The sequence below is a fragment of the Hemiscyllium ocellatum genome, chromosome 28 (genome assembly GCF_020745735.1).
Source record: "Hemiscyllium ocellatum isolate sHemOce1 chromosome 28, sHemOce1.pat.X.cur, whole genome shotgun sequence".
Classification (NCBI taxonomy): Eukaryota; Metazoa; Chordata; class Chondrichthyes; order Orectolobiformes; family Hemiscylliidae; genus Hemiscyllium; species Hemiscyllium ocellatum.
The window spans coordinates 14,212,624-14,233,691 of record NC_083428.1 but is presented as its reverse complement, the minus strand read 5'-3'; positions in this window follow the sequence as shown (position 1 = coordinate 14,233,691).

Here is a 21,068-nt window from a genome sequence, read left to right as displayed (position 1 = left end):
TGGCTTTATTTTACTTATTATACCATTAGGGCATCAATTAATGAATTTAATGAATAAACATAGTTTACATTATTTTAACATGAAGATAAACATTTTTAAAATTAAATCCCCAGATGAGAAGACATTGAGCAATTAGGTCTATATTACTGGAGTATAGCAGAGGTGATCGAATTCTGGTCTTAAGATGATAGCAGGGATTGACAAAGTGGACGTAGAGCAGATATTTTCCATTGTGAGACAGTCTAGACTAAGAGGTGGCAGATTTAAAACAGAATTGAGGAAGAATTACTTCTGTCAAATGGTTGTGAATCTGTGGAATTCACTAATCCAGAGTATGATGAACTGAATAAATTGAAACATTAGTGGTCAAACCCTGGAGTGGGATTGTAAACCAAAAATCTTCTGAAATGGATGTAAGCATGTTTACCTCCTGAGCTACAGCTTCTCTAAATCACTCTGCCTCCCCTATGGACGCTGAATAAATTTAAGAAGGAAGTAGACAGATTTTTAACTAGTGACAGGTTAAAGGCTTATGGAGAGTGGAAAGTGAAGTTGAGACCAAGTTGAGATCAGCCATTATCATATTAAATGGCGGAGCATGTTTCAAGGTCTCACTGGCCGATACCTGCTCCTAGTTCTTATGTTGTTTTACAATTAAAAGGGTAATGTTACACTGACATGAATAGTAATTTACGTGAATATGATAATGGGTGCACTGCGTGGAAGGAAATAAATCCATTGTGCAAAAGGCAAAATGATATCAATGAAAGACAAGATAGTGGCGTGATGGTAATGTCACTTGACTGGTAACCCAGAGTCCCAGGTTAGTGTTCTGGTTTTAAGGTTTCAAATCCCACTATACCAATAAAATTTTAGAATTAAAAGCCAATCTAATGGCAACCATTGCTAATTGTAAGTATGTAAGCTAGCTCGTTGAGCTTGAAGGTTTGGTTTCAGACATTTTGTCACCATACTAAGTAACGACATCAGTGAGGGTCTCTGGTGAAGCACTAGTCTTGGTTTCTTAAGGTGGGTGATGTAATTTCCAGTTCCTTTTTTCAAGGGAAAGTAGATAGGATCTAAGTCGATGTGTTTATTGATGGAATTCTGGTTAGAATGCAATGTCTCTAAGAATTCTCATGCGTGTCTCTGTTTTGCCTATCTTAGGATGTGCGTGTCGTCCCAGTCAAAGTGGTGTCCTTCTTTGTCTGTATGTATAGAAATGAGTGATAGTGGGTTGTGTCTTTTGGTGTCCACTTGGTATTCAGGTATTCTGGTGGCAAGTTTCCTGTTAGTTTGTCCGATGTAGTGCTTTTTATAGTTCTTCCATGGTATCTTGTAAAGGACGTTAGTTTTGCTGGTAGCATCTATTTGGATCCTTTAGGTTCATTAGTCACTGTTTAAGTGTGTTGGAAGGCTTCTGGGCTACCATGAAGTAATCTGAAAGTCATTTCTGACATGTCTTTGATGTAAGGTAATGTGGCTATAGTTTTTGGTTGCGTTGTGTCTGCTTGTTTGGGTTTGTTTCTGAGAAATCGGCAGATTGTGTTGATTGGGGACATATAAGAAATGACTTCCAGACTACTCAGACCCCTTGGCATCATGGTAGCCCACAAACCTACCAACACACTTAAACAGTAACTAATGACCCACTATCACCCGTTTCCATAGATACAAACAAAGAAGGATACCACTTTGACTGGGACAACATGCACATTCTAGAACAGGAGCAACAAAGACACGCACAAGAATTCTTAGTTTCTAACCAGAACTCCATCAATAAACACATCGATTTAGACCCTACCTAGCTTCCCTTGAGGAAAAAAAGAACCAGAAATGACATCACCCACCTTAAGAAACCAAGACCTATAAATAGAGAGGTGGGACATACCACCAGCGCTTCACTGGAGACTCTCACTGTGACGTTAATGGTGACGAAAAGTCTGAAAACAAATCCTCATTCTCAGCGACAAGATTAAAGTGGTGCCGGAAAAGCACAGCAGGTCAGGCAGCATCTGAGGAACAGGAAAATCGATGTTTCAGGCAGGAGTCCTTCATCAGGCTCATTTTTGATGAAGGGCTCCTGCCCGAAACATCAATTTTCCTGCTCTTCGGATGCTGCCTGACCTGCTGTGCTTTTCCGGCACCACTTTAATCTTGACTCTGATCTCCAGCATCTGCAGTCCACACTTTCTCCTTCAAGCTCAGTGAGCTAACTTACATACTTATCATCAACCTGAGCCATAAATCTTCTCAAAAATCATTTATTACTAATTGTCATAAATACCTATCTGGCTCAGTAATATTGTTTGAGGAAATAAATCTGTCAACCTTACCTGACCTGGACTACATGAGACTCCATACCTACACCAATGTGGTTGATTGTTAACTGCTGTCTGAAATGGGCGAGTAAGCTTCTGAACTCCAGGGCACTTGCAGATAGAGCACTAGGCACAAACCCCCTTGTTTTTTTCACAAATAATGTCAGAGGATCTTTTAAGCCCAACTTGGTGATCAGAATGGGCCTCAATTCATCATCTAAATCATAGAGCCTCCAAACAATACAGCTTCCACACATTATTACTCTGAAGTGTCAGCCAACATTTTGGGCTCAAATACTTGGAGTAGAATTTGAATTCACAACCTTCTCACTCTGAGGCTCAGCAAGGGTCACAAGGCATCACACTAAGGTGAGTCAACATGGTAAATATGCACAAACATGTTGATGATAAGGTGAGAGTTTCATTTCTTCCCTGTCAACAGTTCTGTTTTTCTAACACCTTCCCCCTAAAAGAAAGCAGTCTTCAGTTTAAAAAATGTATCGAGCAAAACCCCACTGTCTCTCTTCACCGCCCTGAACAGAGGCCTATGAAGGATGAAAGGAAATTGATGACACGTATGCACTTTTAAAGGTCATTACACTACTTGTGTGGGTTAGCATGGTGTTGTGCCTTCATTAGAATATCCAACAGAAGTTTCACATTAAAGTGTTAATGTGCCTGTTATTCATATCGCACACCCCATACTCTTTTGAAGATGCTCCAAAAAAATTTTCTCTGATATGCACAACATTTTATGACTGTATTACTCATTAGGACACATTAAGCACCACGCAGCATGGCAGAAAATTACCCATAAAGGAGAAGTACTTTGGGGAGAAGATTAACAGCAGCCACCTTATTAGACTGATGCCTTAATTGCTTTCACTTATATTCTGCTGCAAAAAGCTCTCTGAGGTTTCCAATAACATCACCTTCAAACTGCAGTAGAGGGGTGACGCTGAAGGTTGATTTACAGTAAAATACAATATTGAGGCAGCTCTTTGATGGAATTAATCGGCTATCAGCTGTGACTCAGCAGCAGATGCTCTCGCTTCTGAACCAGAATATTCACATTCAAAACACCATGTGCTGAATTTTACCAGAAATTGGTTGTGTAATTTTTGTGATGTTTCCTGGAGGGTTTCTCTCTGTGAGAAATAGTTCAAATGGTTTGAAATATTCAAAAGCAAACAGCTAATCAACCAAACAGGAGCCTCATGGACCAGAAGCAAACTTGACGCTTGAGCAACAATGGTTTTACAAGCAATGAATGTTCACGGCACTCAACTCTCATTTACTAAGCTGGGTGTCAAATACTTTGTCTGGCTTGTAGCACCTGACTCTGCTGTGCTCTGACACACAGAAGGTGATGTTTGACTTGCTCAATGTTCTCTTCCTCCTCCTCCTCGGAAGGCTGCTCCCATTCTCCCAAGTCACCAGCCAACATCCCGTCTCCTCTTCAACAGCTTCAGTTGTGTAGCCATGATGTGAAGCTGATGGTGTTGGACTGGGGGGGGATGAGGTCAGAAGTCACATGACACCAGATTATAGTCTGTTAGGTGTATTTGAAATCACAAGCTTTCAGAGCGCTGCTCCTTCGTCAGGTGAACCTGCTCTGAAAACTTATGGTTTCAAATAAACCTATTAGACTATAACCCAGTGTTGTGTGATTGTAGTTGAGTAGAACACAGCAAGCTCAGGTTATTCAGCACACACTTACTGAACTGCACTGTAAGGTCTCCCCAGTCTGATGCAAGCAGTGAAACCTCACTTGCAGCACGTCTGTCACCTACACCAGCTACTCCACCCTGGTGGAAAATAGGCTACATTGAATCCACCCTCCACCTCTTTTAGAGAGTTGTGAAATGGAATCATTAGTCATGCATTTGGAGGATGGCCTTTGTCCCTTAGTAACTATCCATGTTCTGGACCCTCAAATACAGCAGGCGCACAAGAGTTCTGAGGAATGTAGATATCACCAGTAGCACAGTGGTTAGCACTGCTGCCTCACAGCACTAGGGACCTGGGTTCAATCCTAGCCTCAGGCGACTGTCTGTACGGAGTTTGCACATTCTCCCCATGTCTACATTGGTTTCCTCCCACAGTCTAAAGATGTGCAGGTTAGGTGGATTGGCCATGCTATATTGCCCTTGGTGTCCTGGGATATGTAAGGTTGGGAGGATTAGCCATGGGAAATGCAGGGTTACAGTGTTGGTGGAATGCTCTTTGGAGGTTTGGTGTGAGCTTGATGGGCCAAATAACCTGCTTCCACACTGTAGGGAGTGTATGATTATGGCAGCCCCCAGAGTACTGGGCGCACATTCCTAAAAAGTGGGTTCCGATGCTCACAGATCATTTGCATATCTTTGGAATGGAAGCCTTTTCTCTTGAATTCAGCTGCATTATGAAATGGGGCTCTCAGTGCAGCGTCCAGTGGACAGTCTATCACACCCCGCAGCTACATTGCTGAATCACTGACCTCGTCATCGGCTAAGGAGATGGAGGTAAGTTGGGATAAATGGCTTTGGTAATGGCTGTGCGGATGATTGAGAAATGCCAGACAGACGCAAGTCACATAAAAGTTTCAAGCAGCTGTCTCTCTGACAGCTATCAGAATGATATTGTTTCCTGGCATCCTCAGTCATCTGGAGGAAATGGCATTCAGCATGATATACTCGCACCCTTCTGTATCTCTGGTTCATCGAGAAGGGACATTCAGCTGCCACTTCTTCATGTGGAGGTTACTTGGCATCCGCTGGAGGATGCTGCCAGTCCTGTGCTCACTGGTGCATCTGCTCCTTTTCCATTTCTTTGCACCTTTGTTACATCACTGGACTGATCCTTGGGATGGCAGGACTGACATATGAAGCGAGACTGGATCGGTTAAGACAATATTCATATCTCATGGGAAACTGGGAGAAAGTGAGCACTGCTGAAGCTGGAGATCAGAGTTGAGGAGTGTGGTGCTGGAAAAGCACAGCTGGTCAGGCAGCACCCGAGGAGCAGGAAAGTCGACATTTCGAGCATAAGCTCTTCATCAGGAATCGAGATCTCATAGAAAGCTATAAAACTCTAACAGGACTAGAGAGTGTAAATGCAGAATGACCGGGCAGTCTAGAACCTGAGGTCATAGCTTAAGGATACTGGGTTGCCAAATTAGGACTGAGATATGGAGAAATGGCTTCACGTGGAGAGTGATGAGCCTGCCACAGAAATGATCTGACACAAAAAAAGCCATAACATTAAATCTCTTCAAGAAAGAGTTGGATGTGATCCTATGGACTAATGGAAGCAAAGGGTATGGAGAGAAAATGGGAGCAAGGTATTGGGTTAGATGATCAGCCATGATCAGATTGAATGACAGAGGAGGCTCGAAGGGCCAAATGGCTTATGCTGGCTGCTAGTTTTGATGCTTGTACATTTCAGAGGAACAGCGATGATCGCCCCTAGCTGTGGCTAGATCCATCAATCACACTGGTCCAATCAGGGAGCCCTGGCTGACAGATATAAACAGGAGTGTCAGATGTTTTGTTCACTTTGAGAGCTGGCTCTGAGGGAGCTGAATCAGGGTTGAGGATTCTCCACGTGTAAATACAGGATGGCTAGGTGATGGATACCAGCCTCTGTGGAGTCATTTTAGTGGCAACGAGTGAAAAGCACGCGCCTGAAGAAATTCACTCGCAGCAGTTGTCTTTGAGTTGGGGCAAGCACTTCTGGCATCATGCTATTGTTTGGGAAACTTGACCCATTTGATGCTGCCATCAAAGACTGGGCCCAGTATGTGGAATGAATGCATAATTTTTTTCTGAGCAAATGACAGGTAGAAAATGAGAGGCAGCAAGTGATTCTTCTGACATTTCGTGGACTTGCAGTTTTCTCAGTTATTAGGAGCCTAACTTGCCCTGAGGCACCAGGTACTAAGACATTTCAAGAATTGATAGATTTAGTTAAGAAATATTGCAGCCCCAAACCCCCTCTAATTCCGAGACACTATCGCTTTGACTTGACAATTCAAGAACTAGAGTCGAAAAGTGTGGTGCTGCAGGTCAGGTAACATCTGAGGAGCAGGCGAATTAACATTTTGGGCATAAGTCCTTCATTGGAAGGGCTAATGCCCAAAACGTCAACTCTCCTGCTGCTCGGACTGTGTCTGACCGGCTATACTTTTCCAGCAACACCCTTTTCGACTCTGATCTCCAGCATCTGCAGTTGTCACTTTCTCCAATTTTAGAACCAGGGAATCTGGAGCACGATGACTGGTGCAATCCTTAATGAGATGTTGAGAGACCACTTGGTATGTGGGATTAATGATGCAACCATGCAAAAGTGCCCACTAGCTGAGCTCTACTGAACTTCAAACAGGCACTCCAACTGGCTTTTTCATTGGAAAATACGGCAGGTGGGGCATATGAATTGCAGGGTATTCTGATGGAAGTGGACAACCTGGCCAATCCAACTGAGCCTGGGGAACACCACTTGAGTGAAGACAATTGCATTGCCTCATTCAGGACTTATTCTGAACAGAGTGACTCTAAGTTAGCCCACAGAAAACCCAAAATAAAGCAAAGCCTCAGCCAAATGGTTAACATCTTCTTCAAGATCTAGGCTGGCAAGCCATTGTAAATGAGACAGCAAAAGAGTCCCACTAGACCTAAATAGACCTAAAGGGAACTCATTGGCTGGTAACCAGGAAAGCCCACCTACATCTGGTTTGGAACAGTTAAATTGCTTAGCAACATCCAAATCAGAACCAATCAAAATAAATGTCTGGTTAAATGGTTACCCAGTTCTAATGAAGGTCGATGCTGGTGTAATGTTTCAGTGATTGCAAAACCAGTCTTTGACAAAATGCATCTGGACTCCAATCCTTTAGTTTGTGAAAGACTTTGGCTAGACTGAGAACCTATACTGGGGAACTTTTACAGGTTAAAGCTACAATTTTGGTTCTGGTCTCTTATGTGAAGCAGCTGGTTCAGTTACTACCGATTGTAATAAAAACTCAGGCCCAAGCTCAATGGAGCAAAATTGGTTCAGAAATTAGACTGGCTCAACATTTTTGATTAGGAAATAGCTGCCTGAGTGAAGTTCTAATTAAGTACCCAGAATTTTTTTTCAGGAAGGTTTAGGGACTACCAAAGGGACCAATGCTAGCTGGCATCTAACCAAGAAACAATTCCATGATTCTGCAAGTCACGCCCAGTGCCATTTGCTCTACTGGTAAAGGTAGGGGCAGAAATCAGGAGGTTGGAAAGCAAACAATATTTGGGGTATCATCAGCCTGTGCAATGTTTCAGTGAATGACAGAGAACATTTTACAAGGTCTCCTCTAGGTCACCATTTATCTAGATGAAGTGCTAATAACAGGGAAGACCAATAAGGAGCACTTAGAGAACTAGATATTTCTCCCAGGCATATGTACGCCCTAGAAGGGAAATCCGTGCATTCCAGGTATCTCATGTGACCGACTTGAGCTACAGAGTCAACAAGACTGGGTTTTGCCCATTGAATGCACCATTGAGGGTGATCAAAGGTGCCTTGGTTCCTACATCTGTACTGGAGCTTGGTCTTCTCTTGGGCGAGTGAATTATTATGGAAAGTTCATATATAACCTGGCCTCCAACCTTCGAAATGGCCAGCCTTGGAAATATTCACGGAGCCAAGCCATACCTTTCATGGAAGTGAAGAAACAGCTATCATCCTTGAAGGTGTTGGCACACAATGATCTGGTATTGATATGCGATGTCTCCCCATACATCTGGGGGTGGTATTAGCTCATTGTTAGCCCACTGGAGAGGAATGCCTAATAACAAATGCACATAGAACTTCAGCTAATGCAGAGCGTAAATACACCCAGATAGATAAGGCAAGTTTGGAGGCCATTTTGGATTCAGGAACTTACACCAATACCCTTATGGATTTAAATTTTCAATAATAATGGACTTCAACCCCCTACTAGGTTCACTTAAAGAAGACAACGCAGTGCTGCCCAGAGCTTCAGGCTGATTTCAACAATGGTCCTTGATACAAAACCTTGAAAGCAGGCTGAAAGGAACAGCCTCCAGCTTCATTAGATACCAGTCTGTGCCAGCTCATATTTGATTGTAGGACCATCCCTCCTGCAACTACGGGGATAGCTCCAGCAGAATTGCTAATCGGAGGGAAGTCTCTGCACCAGGTTAAATCTGAACTTCCCAGATCTGGGAAGGGAGGGTGAAACGGCACCAGGAAGACCACAAGACTCCGCTAAGCGCATAATTACAAGTTGGAACATGGTCTGGAAGGCCAAGTAATAAATGCAGCTGCATTGAGCTGCTTCCCCCAGGCAGATACACTACTGGTGGTACCACCACTGGAATAGTCCACTCTGGTTTCAAATTTTCTGGACACACTTCCAGTCACAGCTGACAATGTCAGAATTTGGACACAGAAGGATCTGGTCCTGGCAAAACAGAAACAGCTGGTGGTGATGGGGGAAACCAAAGAGCCACCACAACCAGAACTGAAATCTTTTTGGACCCAGTGTGACCAGCTCACAATAGAGGAGGGCATATTACTATGATTAACATGTGCGATTTTCCTGAGCAAAGGACACTGCCAGATACTGGCTGAACTCCAGCAGGGTCATCCGGGGGTTCCCGAAATGAAGATATTGGCTAGATATTATAGCTGGTGACCAGGATTGGATGCAGACATAGCTGCATTGGTGGGGAAGTCGCAGAGTGCCAACAAGGACAAAAATGACCACCAGCAGCTTCCCCACGTTCATGGGATTAGCCGGGTAAACCCTGGACTTGGTGACAAGTCAACAATGCAGGTCCTTTCGTCGGCTCAATGTTCTTAGTCATTGTGGATGCCCACTCAAAATGGCTGGACTTGCATTGAGTTCATTTGTCAAACAGGGATGACAATCGAAAAACAGTGCGCATCTTTCACAATACGCATAATCCCGGAAATGTTGGTAACAGATAACGGGCCATTGTTTACTGGCAAGGAATTCAACTACTTCGTAAAGTTGAATGGTATTTTCCAGATCAGGACAGCTCCATACTGTCCATCATCTGATGGTGTGGCAGAAACAGCAGTCAGAATCTTGAAAGCAGGCTTAAAGGAACAGCCGACGTGTTCGCTAGATAACAAACTGTGCCAGTTCCGATTTCATTGTAGGACCATCCCTCATGCGACTACAGGGATAGCTCCAGCAGAGTTGCTAAGGAGAGGGAAGATTCTGCATCAGATGAAAACTGAACTTCCCAAATCTGAGGAGGGGGGAGGTGTGAAACAGCATCAGGAAGGCCAACGCTGGACACAAGACTCCACTAAGTGAGAGAGGCAGTTTACTTCAAGGGACAAGGTTTAGAATATGAACCATAGGAATTGGCCTGCATGGGTAAGAGGGATGGTTGACACGAGGTCAGATCCAGTGATGTAGGACATTCAGGTAGGTGCGACGGTCCTCAGCAGGCACATGGACCATATGAAAGCTGCACATTCGCAAACAGTGCGGGAGCAAAACATGCCCAGCTCATTGACACCCTATCTGACTGTTCCGGAACCCATGGGTGCTCCGTCTCCATGTAGACACCCTGAGGATGCCTTGGAATCTGAAATGGACTTGGCAAATGTTGCTGCTTCAATGTCTTTGCCACCTGAAGATGAGAATGAATTTTGTCCAAGTTGCTCTGGGTGCAAGAAGCGAGCTATTGTGCGTTGCACACTGCCCATATCAGAGGCAGAGTTAGATGAACCTGACCAGTGCTGAAACACCTCAGGAGGACTACAAAAAAACCTCCAGCCAATGTTGTCAGACTCAGAGGGGGAGGGATTGCAATGAGGTCAGCCAGGTGGACCTCATAGAATATGAGTACCCTGATTGGGGCTTTTAATCTGGTCCAGTCAGGGAGCCCAGGCTGATGGATAAGAACAGGAGTGTCAGGGGTCCTGTTCACCCTGAGAGCTGGCTCTGGTGGAAATGGATCAGTGTCAAGGACTCTCCATGTGTAAATAAAGGGTGACTTGGCAACAGGATGCTGGCCTCTGTGGACTATTTCACCTGTCGATGAAATTGAATTGCTGGCTAATAGAAGATCTTCAGTTCGGATGGAAATCAAGCTGGATGAAGTGTTTGGGGAGGGGTCAATGATCAGCTTTTCAGATTTTACAATGTAGTCAGGAATACTGATACTTGGAAACTTCATCAGGTTCCTCAAAATTTTGACAAGAGAGAAGGAGGGAGTCCTTGTAGTTTGGAGGGTTTTCTTCCTTCCTGACCATCTCCACCTGTGGAACTAAGTCCAAATGGTTGGTTGGATAACCAGAGGTTCTCATTCTCTTTTCAAAGCTGCAATTTCCAGCTATTAAGGGTCATAAACCCTTATCTTCCCAAGATCTTTCTTGCCTTTTTCTCTAGAAGTCACTTGAGTTTCTGTAAACTGTCCCTTGACTTTCTGTAAACAGCAGTATTGTAAACAGTACACAATAAACAGTTGACGTCTTCTGCCAGAATCCGCATGGGAAGTACTCTTTATAATTCAGTATAATCCAGTCTTTCACACAGTCCATACTATCACCAGGGTTTGTCCATTTGGGGCCTGGGCTAGCCCATCTCTCAGTTGGCCTTTATGTGCTCACACACAGGCCTGCAGTTGGCACTCTGGGATAAAGTTCCAGTGCTCAAGATCCATTTTTCCTAGGCCAGAGCCCAAGTCCCAGTAGACATTGCATCTTGGTTGGCATCATTCACCTTGTCCTTCAGACACTGCACAGGCCCAATAGATCATCAGATATTGCCAGTGCTCAAAATACAGACAAAACCAGAATGCGCAAAACTTCAAACATACACGAGATCAAATTGAGAAAAACCATGCCTACAAATAGGAGATAGCAGGTTAGGCATCATCCAAGGAATAGGAAATTCGACGTTTCGGGCGAAGCCTGCTTGGCACACTCTCCTCATTCCTGATGAAGGGCTTATGCCCGAAACGTCGAATTTCCTATTCCTTGGATGCTGCCTAACCTGCTGTGCTTTAACCAGCAACACATTTTCAGCTGTGATCTCCAGCATCTGCAGACCTCATTTTTTACCAATAGGAGATACACTGGTTAGCACTGTTACTTCACAGCTCCTGGGACCGGGTTCAATTCCACCCTGGGGTGACTGTCTGTGTGGAGTTTGCACCTTCTCCCTGTGACTATGTAGGTTTCCTCTGGGTGTTCTGGTTTCCTTTCACAGTCGAATGATGTGCAGGTTGGATGGATTGGCTGTGTTAAATTGTCTGTAGTGTCCAGGGATGTGCAGGCTAGGTGGGTTAGCCAAGGAAAATGCAGGTTTACAGGGATAGGAAGAGGGAAGTTGGGTCTGAGCGGGATGGTGTGGACTTGATGGGCCAAATGGTCGGCTTCCTCACTGTAGGGTTTCTATGACATAGATTTGGTGAGGAGCAACTCCTCCAATCACAGCTTTTGGTGGAAGGTGAATGGAATATAAAATATACATAAGACACGGGAAGTTTGGCTGACTGAATTGGATATTGAGGCAATTGCACCTAGAGTTTGATTTCCTTTCTTTTGGAGGATACTCTTGGAGGCAGTTCAGAGAAGGTTTAATAGGTGGATTTCTGGGAAGACATGGTTGTGTTCAGAGAAAATGTTGAGCAGATTGAACTGGGAGCTTAGATTAATAAACAACAATCTTAATGAAATGTATGAAATCATGTGGGGGTGAGGCTGGCAGGATAGGTTCTGAGAGCAAGTCTCCTCTCACAAAGGAATCTAGAACTAGGGGCACAGTTGAATAACATGATGTTAAGGCGCAGATGGGGAGAAATTTGATCTCTCAGAGGGTCAGTAATCATTGGAATTCTCTTTTTCAGAGAGCAGCAGAAGTTGAGCCATTGGATATATTCAGGACTGAGTTAGACAGATCTTTGAGCTAGAAAGGAGTCAGGGATTATTGGGGCTGACAGGAAAGCCAAGTTTACGGAATGACAGGATTGTTAAGGTGCAGAAAGATGCCATTCACCTATCATGTATGCACTGGTTGTCTGAATAAATGGCCACCTCCTGTCATTTCACCATAATCCTGAACATTGCTTCTATTCAAATAACCATCTAATGCTGTCTTGAATGCCTCAATTAAATCAAACAACAATTTCAGACACTGCGTTCCACGTATTGTGTGAAAAAGTTTTTTTTCCCAAATCACATTTGCTTGTTTTGCAAATCTTTTAAAATCTATGCCCTTTCATTCTTCATCCTGTTATGAGTGGGAACCATTTCTCTAACTACTCTATTCTACTGCCTGGTGTTAAGGCTCCAGTCAGATCAGACATGATCTTATTGAATGGCAGAGCAGGCTCAAGGGCATTGCAGTTCAGACTGTAGTGCATTTCTGTCCTCTTAAGTCCATCTCTCAGCAGCTTTCTTGACATCTCATTGGTTGTGACATTTGAGAGACTCTCTCTCTCTCTCTCTCTGCAGACAGCCGCTGAATTTACATCTGCAGCCTTTGGTTGGCTGTAACAGCCTTCTGCTGAGAAAACTCGTGTCAGAATCAATAGTACAACTTTTTATAAGTGATCAGAGTTAGGATCCTTAACATGACAGAGATCACAGAGTGCTTTCTAATGGAGTTCCTTGCTGAAGTGTCTTCATTGTTGTAATACAGGAAATCTAGCTGTAAATCCCTTTACAGTAAGGTTACAGATACAACAACGCAATGAATGGCCAGATTGTGTTTAATGTATTGGTGAAGGGATCAGTATTGGCCATGACGCAGAGAGAAACTACCCTAGTTTTCTACAAAATAGCGCCCAGCATTCCTTATGTTCATTTGAGAGACCAGATTGTGCCTCAGTTTAAGATTTCATATGAAACAGAAGTCTTCTGACAAGTCAACATTCTCTCAGTATTGCACTGAAGCTGCTGCCTATATTGTGTGCTCAAACCATCTCATTAATCCTATTGAAACAAAAAATGCTGGAGATCACAGTGGGTCAGGCAGCATCCTATGGAGAGACAGCAAACTAATACTTTGAGTCTGGATGACTCTTCATCAAGCTCTGATGAAGAGTCATCTAGACTCGAAACATTAGCTTGCTGTCTCTCCATGGATGCTGCCTGACCCACTGTGATCTCCAGCATTTTTTGTTTTCAGTTCAGATTCCAGCATCTGCATAATTTGCTTCTCCATTAATCCAACTCTCACCAAGTACTGGATTTCATCAGCAGGTAACAAATTTGAACATTTTTGCCATGAAGGATACAAGAATATACATTCACTCTCAGCCTGACCTAATGTCCCACACAATACCACAAGGTTTTTATCTATATAATTAACATTGTAATAGAAACACCCAACGTTCAGAAGTTTACCAAGATTAAAAATCATTGTGTTAGAAGCCTGCCATTATTTCTAGTAAAATGCATAATTCATTCATTTTAATTAACTAAAAATGCACAGCAATCTCTTATTTTCTGAAGTTAATTAATAATTATAATAAAGAGTGAATTATTTAGCTCAAACACTCTAGTGCTGTTTGCACAATGGGTCGAAAAGAATCACAATCTGTTAACCCTTCAAATGTAAGCAATTATACATCAGTGAAAAAAAAGACTTCTTTAACGATTTTGTTCTCCTCCATCCTTTCCTCCCTCTCTTCAAAGGATACTAACCCCTGATTCTGTGGTCTCTGACAGCTAGCTGGCATTTCTGATCTTCCCATGTAGGAGTGGGTTACAGGCAATGACTCTACCATTCATTATTGGTTATGGCTTCCATTTGTTGTAGCCTGTAATTGATAGTTATTTAAATAGACTGGACTGGATACACAGGACTGAGGTCTTCCTTCCACAGAATAAGTCAGTTCCAAAATTAACTGAATTTAAATGCCATCCCCTCAGCAATAACACACACTGAGTGGCCTAAGCAGGCTGAATGGAGGATCTCTGCCCTTTGGTGCAATGAACTCCTGCCCTTCAGAATTGTTGACCAATCTGCTTCCCAGCAGGTTTAGTTGTACCAGTAGTGCCAGAACTATGGAGTGGCTGTAAGACATAGGAACAGAAATAGGCCAGTCCATTGAGTTCTGCTCCTCCATTCAGTGAGATCATGGCTGATCTGATAATCCTCAAGTCCATTTTCCTACCTTTTCCCTTGATTCCATCACTGATTAAAAATCTGTCTATCTCAGCCTTGATTATAATTAACAACCCAATCTCCTCAGCCTTCTTTGGTGGAGAATTCCATGGATTCACTACCCTCTGAGAGAAGAAACTCCTCCTCATCTCTGTCTTAAATGTGTGAATCAATATTCTGAGATGCTACCCTCTGGTCCGAGACTCTACCCCAAGGGGAAACAATCTTGTCACATCTACCCTTTCCACCATTCCCCCCTGATGCTTTACAATGTTAAAGTGCTGTATTAGGTAATGGTTCCAAAAGAGTTAAAATAGATGTTGCATTAAGCTCTACTCAATCTGTCATGCATCCTTTGGGGGGAGAATTGGGCAATGTAACACAAAGTCCCAATGGACACCGTTGTGTTCTCTCTGGCTCTTGGGAGCCTTTGTAATTATGCCTAACTAGTCAATGCAGCTTGGCCTTTTGCTATCATGGAATAAATTATTAACATGTTGCGTAAGAAAAGGGCCACTTCCTGTTACGACACATTAGTGGTCTATCCTCTACAACTGCTAATTAGACAGATCCTCAAATCAGCATTGAAAGGAGGATTGGGTAGCTGCACTCTACCTCAACCATTCACAGTCCAAAATGACAAAAGACTCTAAACAAATACAAGTTGTTCTTGTCTGGAGAACAGCTGGGAAAAGGGATAGCATTGAGATTTTTTTAAAAAACTCATTCAGGGAATGTGAACTTCTGTGGCTGGGACAATATCTCTTGCCCATCCCTACTTGTCCTTGGGAAGGGAGTGGTAATCTGCCTTCTTGAAGAGTGTTGAAAATCACACAACACCAGGTTATAGTGAAACAGGTTTATTTGTAAGTACACACTTTTGGAGCGCAGCTCCTACCTGACAAAGGAGCAATGCTCTAAAAGCTTGTACTTCCAATAAACCTGTTGGATTACAATCTGGTGTTGTGTAATTTTTAATTTGGTCCAGCCCAATCCAACACTGTAGCTGCACATCATGGCTACCTTCTTGAATGATGCAGTCAATCTGGGATAGGAGGACTCACAATACCATTAGAGAGGGAGTTTCAAGATTTTGACCCAGTGACACTGAAGAAACAGTAATAATATAAGTCAGAATGGTGACTGTCTTGGAGGGAACTTGCAAGTGGTGGTGTTGCCATTTATATTTTTTGCTAAATTCATTCACGGGAATTTTTGTCTAGGCAGCGTTTCATTGCCCAACCTCTAATTGCCCAGAGGGCAGTAAAGAATCAACCTCTTTGCAGCAGGTCTAAAGTCACATGTAGGCCAGATCAGGTAAAGTTAGTACTAACCTTCCCTAAAGGACATCAATGAACCAGATGGGCTTTTCCCCCAAAAAGCCACAGTAGTTTTATGGCCATCATTAGACTCTTGATTCCTGATTTGTTATAAATTCAAATTCCACTTTCTGCCATGGCAGGATTCAAATGAAAGCCCCCAGAACATTCCCTGGCTCTCTTGTATCCATAGACTAATGATAATACCACTCAGTCATCTCTCTCCCTATTGGCTAGGGTTGGTGAGGAGTACAAGGGTGCAGATTATTTTTTAGGTTTTGATCTTTAAATTTGAAATGGAAAAAGTCGTGGTTCATCTAGCAACACAAAGGCAGTGGTGAAAAGGCAAAGGGCTGTCAATATGCATAACAGGCCCCATGCCTGCAGTTCATATTACTGCGGAGTGAGGGACAGATAAGAGGAAGACGAGGAAATGGTAAATACAACCAGATTGGTTCTGGAAAGCAGCAGTTTGTTTCTTTCCATCACTGCAACATTGCCTTAAAAGTTTCTCTCTTTTCCCAGAACATTGATCATCTTTACTAATCTTCCCTCACTTCCCCATGTACTTCAGCATCTCAGCTTTGAAAATCCTTGGATATGATATATTATACTAAAATACCATATTAACCCCTGGGCAGGTTACATGTCATATAAGCATTAGTGATACCTATAGTGATTCTAACGAGGTCAGCTAGGTGGACATCATACAATATGAGTTCACTGACTGGGGCTGTTAACCTGGTCCAATCAGGGAGCCCTGGCTGACAGATATAAACAGGAGAGTCAGAGGTTCTGTTCACCCTGAGAGCTGGCTCTGAGGAAGCCAGACCAGTGTCAAGTACTATGCACCTGTAAATAAAGGGTGACTTGGAGATAGAATACCAGCATCTGGGGGACTATTTCAACACTATTTTTGCGATTACTTAATCTTCCTTGCAGAAATTCGGGCCCTCATCAGTGCAAAGAGACAGGTGAAAAAGACAGCTGCAATGTTTGCCAAGACCCTGCGCTTCATAGTGAGCAAGAGACTCAATTGATGGAGTTTGTACATACTGTCTGTTCAGAAGCCCAATGTCACTATCCCTCTCCTCCACACCTCATGTGACATACTCTTCTTTACTGTGAGGCCTTCTGTACAACAGCTTCACTGAAAATTAATTAAACTCATCATAAGTGTTTGCCTGCAGGGGTCACCATTGATATTACAGAGAACCTGTTCAGGAGGTGATGCCTTGAAAGCTCCCACAGACATGCAAACAGATATTTTTAAAAATGCAAACAGAAGCTGCTATTTTAAAGTCACTTTAAACAACTATCGTGTTTCTATAATTTTAACTCATTGCTCTTTCCTTTAAGCCAGCAGACACAGATTGCAGCTGCCAATATTGATTTTGTCACACCCAGACAATAATCAATTACACTCTTGCTTTTTGCATGTCCAATCTTCACGAATTTGTTTATCTGTGCATTACTTACTGTATACCTATTTGCTGGCTACGAATCTAATCTTTGCTTACCAGAGATATAATAAAAAAAGGAACAAACTTACTTGCTGGAGTAGGAGAGTGCACTGCTCATACATCGTATACTACGCCACAGTCCTCCATGTTTGCCATTTTCAAAAATCACCAATTGCAACATTCTCCAGAAACACATTCCCCACGGGCTGCGCAACCTGACTGTAATATCACTCTGCCTGATTCAAGAAGCTTGACAAGGCCAATGGTTAGGGCAAGTGGATGTAAAACGAGTTGAAAAAGGATCCCATTCCATTTGGGAAAATGTACAACACATTGCCGATGCAAACAAGTAATTGAGAACAGAACGTGATTGCACCTACACAAATGTTGAACCTCTGTGGTTCTCATAGAATCCATACAGTGCAGAAAGAGGCTACTCAGCCCATCAAGTCTGCACTGACTCACTGAAGAGCATCCTAGCCAGACCCAGCCTTGGACTGTGGAAGGAAACCAGAGCACCTGGAAGAAACCCACACAGACAGAGGGAGCACTGGCAAACCCCACACAGACACATCAAGGCTGGATTTGAACCCAGTTCCCCGGTGCTGTGAGGCAGCAATGCTAACCATTGGGCCATTATACTGCCTCTTCTATATGGAGACACCAGTTGATTTATTTTGGACTTTTCCAACAAACCACTGGCACCACACCATCTCATGTAGGAGCAGAAGTAGGCCATTCAGTCCATTAAGTGTGCTCCACCATTCAATAAGATAGTAACTGATTTGATAACCCGCAGCTCCACTTTCCTGCCTTTTTTCCCGTAGACCTTGATTCCTGTATCTCAGCTTTCATAATATTCTTCATAAAACCTGGCCTGCACAACCTTCTGTTTTAAAGGCTTCCACAGATTCGTTAACCTCTGGGAGAAGGAATTATTCCTTATCTTTGTCCTGTCTCTGCCCTCCATTCCTAGACTCTTCCACACAGAGAAACAACCTCTTAACAACTACCCTGCCAAGCCCTCGAAGAATCTTATATGCTCCAATAAGACTGTCTCTCGTTCTTCTAAACTCGAGGAGAATAGGTCAAAACTACTAGACTTCTCCTCATAAGATAATCCCTCCATATCTGCGAACAGCTTAAAAAACCTTCTCTGGAATATCTCCAATGTTACTTTATCTTCCTTAGATATTGGGATCAAAACTGTTCAGAGTATTCTTGGTGTGTCTGATTAGTGTCTTGTATAGTTTCAGCAATGCTACCTTTTTTTTATACTCGATTTCCTTCTAGATAAAGGCTAACATCCCATTTACCTTTCCCCTTAGGGAAAAGTGGATGTAAAACAAGTTGAAAAAGGATCCCATTCCAAGTGGGAAAATGTACAACACATTGCCGATGCAAACAAGTGATTGAGAACAGAACGTGATTGCACCTACACAAATGTTGAACCTCTATGCTTCTCATAGAATCCATACAGTGCAGAAAGAGGCTACTCAGCCCATCAAGTCTGCACTGACTCACTGAAGAGCCTATATGTTAGCTTTTTCTGACACCTAATCTCTTTGCGCTATGGATTTCTCCCGTTGTTCCCCACTTAAGTAATATTCAGCTGCTCTATTCTTTCTGTCTAAGTGCATAATCTTTCATTTCCCCACATTATATTCCATCTGACAAGTGTTTTGCATTCTAGTTTAACCTCTCAATATCTCTCTGTGCTCTCTTGTATTATCCTCACTAATTGACTTCTATTTTTCTGCCATTTGCAAACTTCGCACTACTACATTCAATTCTGTCCTCGAAATCTTTAATATACATTGTAACTAATTGTGGCCCCAGCACTGATACCCACGGCAGTCCACTAATTACAGTTACCAACTGAAAATGCCTTCTTTATCCCAACTCTCTGTCTTTTAACATTTAGCAAATCCTCTAACCATACTCTACTCATAGCTCCAACACCATGATGTTTACTTAATATGTGGTACTTTATGGAATGCCTTTTGGAAACTAAATAAATAACCTTGACTACGTTTCTCTTTACCTAACCTTATTGTTACCTCCACAAAGAATTCTGATAAATTTAATTTAGCCTGTTGAATGTGCTTATTCTTGCTGAAGTCTTCTAAGGTTCTCCTTGCAGATGTGTGAGACACATGATTTCCTTTTCATGAGGACATTTGGTATTTAAAAGTGATTCAGCTATCAACACACACATTTAATTAGGAAGGATCAGGATCTAAAAGAGCCCATTGAGCTATATTAACTTCATGCACCAGATGCTGCAATTTGTCTATTCTCAATGTTATTTTCCAATGCCTTCTCCTCTCTAATGTGTCTAAATCATGCTGGGATATGTTTTCACGGATGATAATATGATCCCAAGTGACTGTTCTTCAAATGTACCTCTATTTTAATTGCTACCAGTAAAGCAATGTTGCAAACAAATTGAATTCCCACTTGAAAATTTATTTCAGTTGGAGGTCGGTTGATTTTAACTGCAGGTCTCATGTATTACTATAAGTTAGCTGTTCACTTGTTTTTAGGACAGCAAGTGATGACGGAAGACAATTGTTTATTCACCTTGCTTCTCTAACCCTGAATCTCCTTGTCTAAGAAAAAGCTAACAATCTCTGATATGAAAGTTTCTGATGACCTAGTCTCAATGGCTTTTGAAGGAGAGAACTTCAGAATCACAAGGAACCTTTGCGTAAGAAGAGCTTTCTACAGACCGGATATAGGCAGGCTAAGTGAGTGGTCAAAAAACATTGGCAGATGGAATATAATGTGGGCAAATGTGAGATATGTCCTTTCTCAGGAACAATAGAGGATTTGAATATTATTTAAATGGAGAAAATCTGCAAAATGCTGTAGCAGAAAGGAATTTAGGGGACATTGTGTGTAAATCATAGAAAGCTAGTATTCAAATTCAGTGGATATTAAGGAAAGGAGTAGAAAAATATGAAAGTTTTACTGAAGCTAAGCAGTGTACTAATTATACCATACCTACAGCACTGTCCTTTTAGTGAAAGAAGGATACACTGGCATTACCTCTGAATAACCTAACTCTAGCTTTAAGGGTCTGAACTCTGAGACAAGGTAAATAATTTATTTTAACTGTCACAACCACACCAGGATTCTCTTCAGGGTAATCAGGAAGCTGCTCATTTGTAAAGCTCAATTACAGTTCTTTGTGTCAATTTAAAGAGAAATTAGCTTGTTCTGCCAAATCTAAAATATTATAATTACGTGGTCATGACGCAATGTAACCTCTCAATTCCTTTCATCTTGTAAATGCCTTAAAAAGCTTTAGAGTGCAAGGAGGCGAAAGCCAACCCAGGTAAACCTTATATAGGATGGAGGGGCTGAATGGCCTACTCCTGGCCTTATGCACGGAGTTTTTGATGTTTCATCCTTTCCATAGAAAACCTCAAGATTTACACTCCGCTGCTGTGATTAAAAGTGAGATGAATGGTCAGGTCTCTGTCACACACATGAGAAGGCACTGTCAATGCTTTTTGTGCCTATTGTTTTTAAAGTTGCTGACCAGCTCAATTGAGTGTTGCACGTTCACGTTTCTGTGAAGTAGTTAAGTTCCCAGACAGTGAAGCGTAACATTATCTTGGATTCAAATCAGCAGCAAGTCAACATGACAGAAACACTTTACTTACTTGGCTTCTGTAGTTGACAGAAGTGAGGAAAGCAAGCTAATGCACTCAGTATAATAATGTGAATCTGTGTTACATTTCTAAATGTCTTAAAAATGGCAATGGAGTGCAAGAAATCACTTGGAATCAGCATAACCTTTCTTTCTGTACTGAGTTAATTTTTT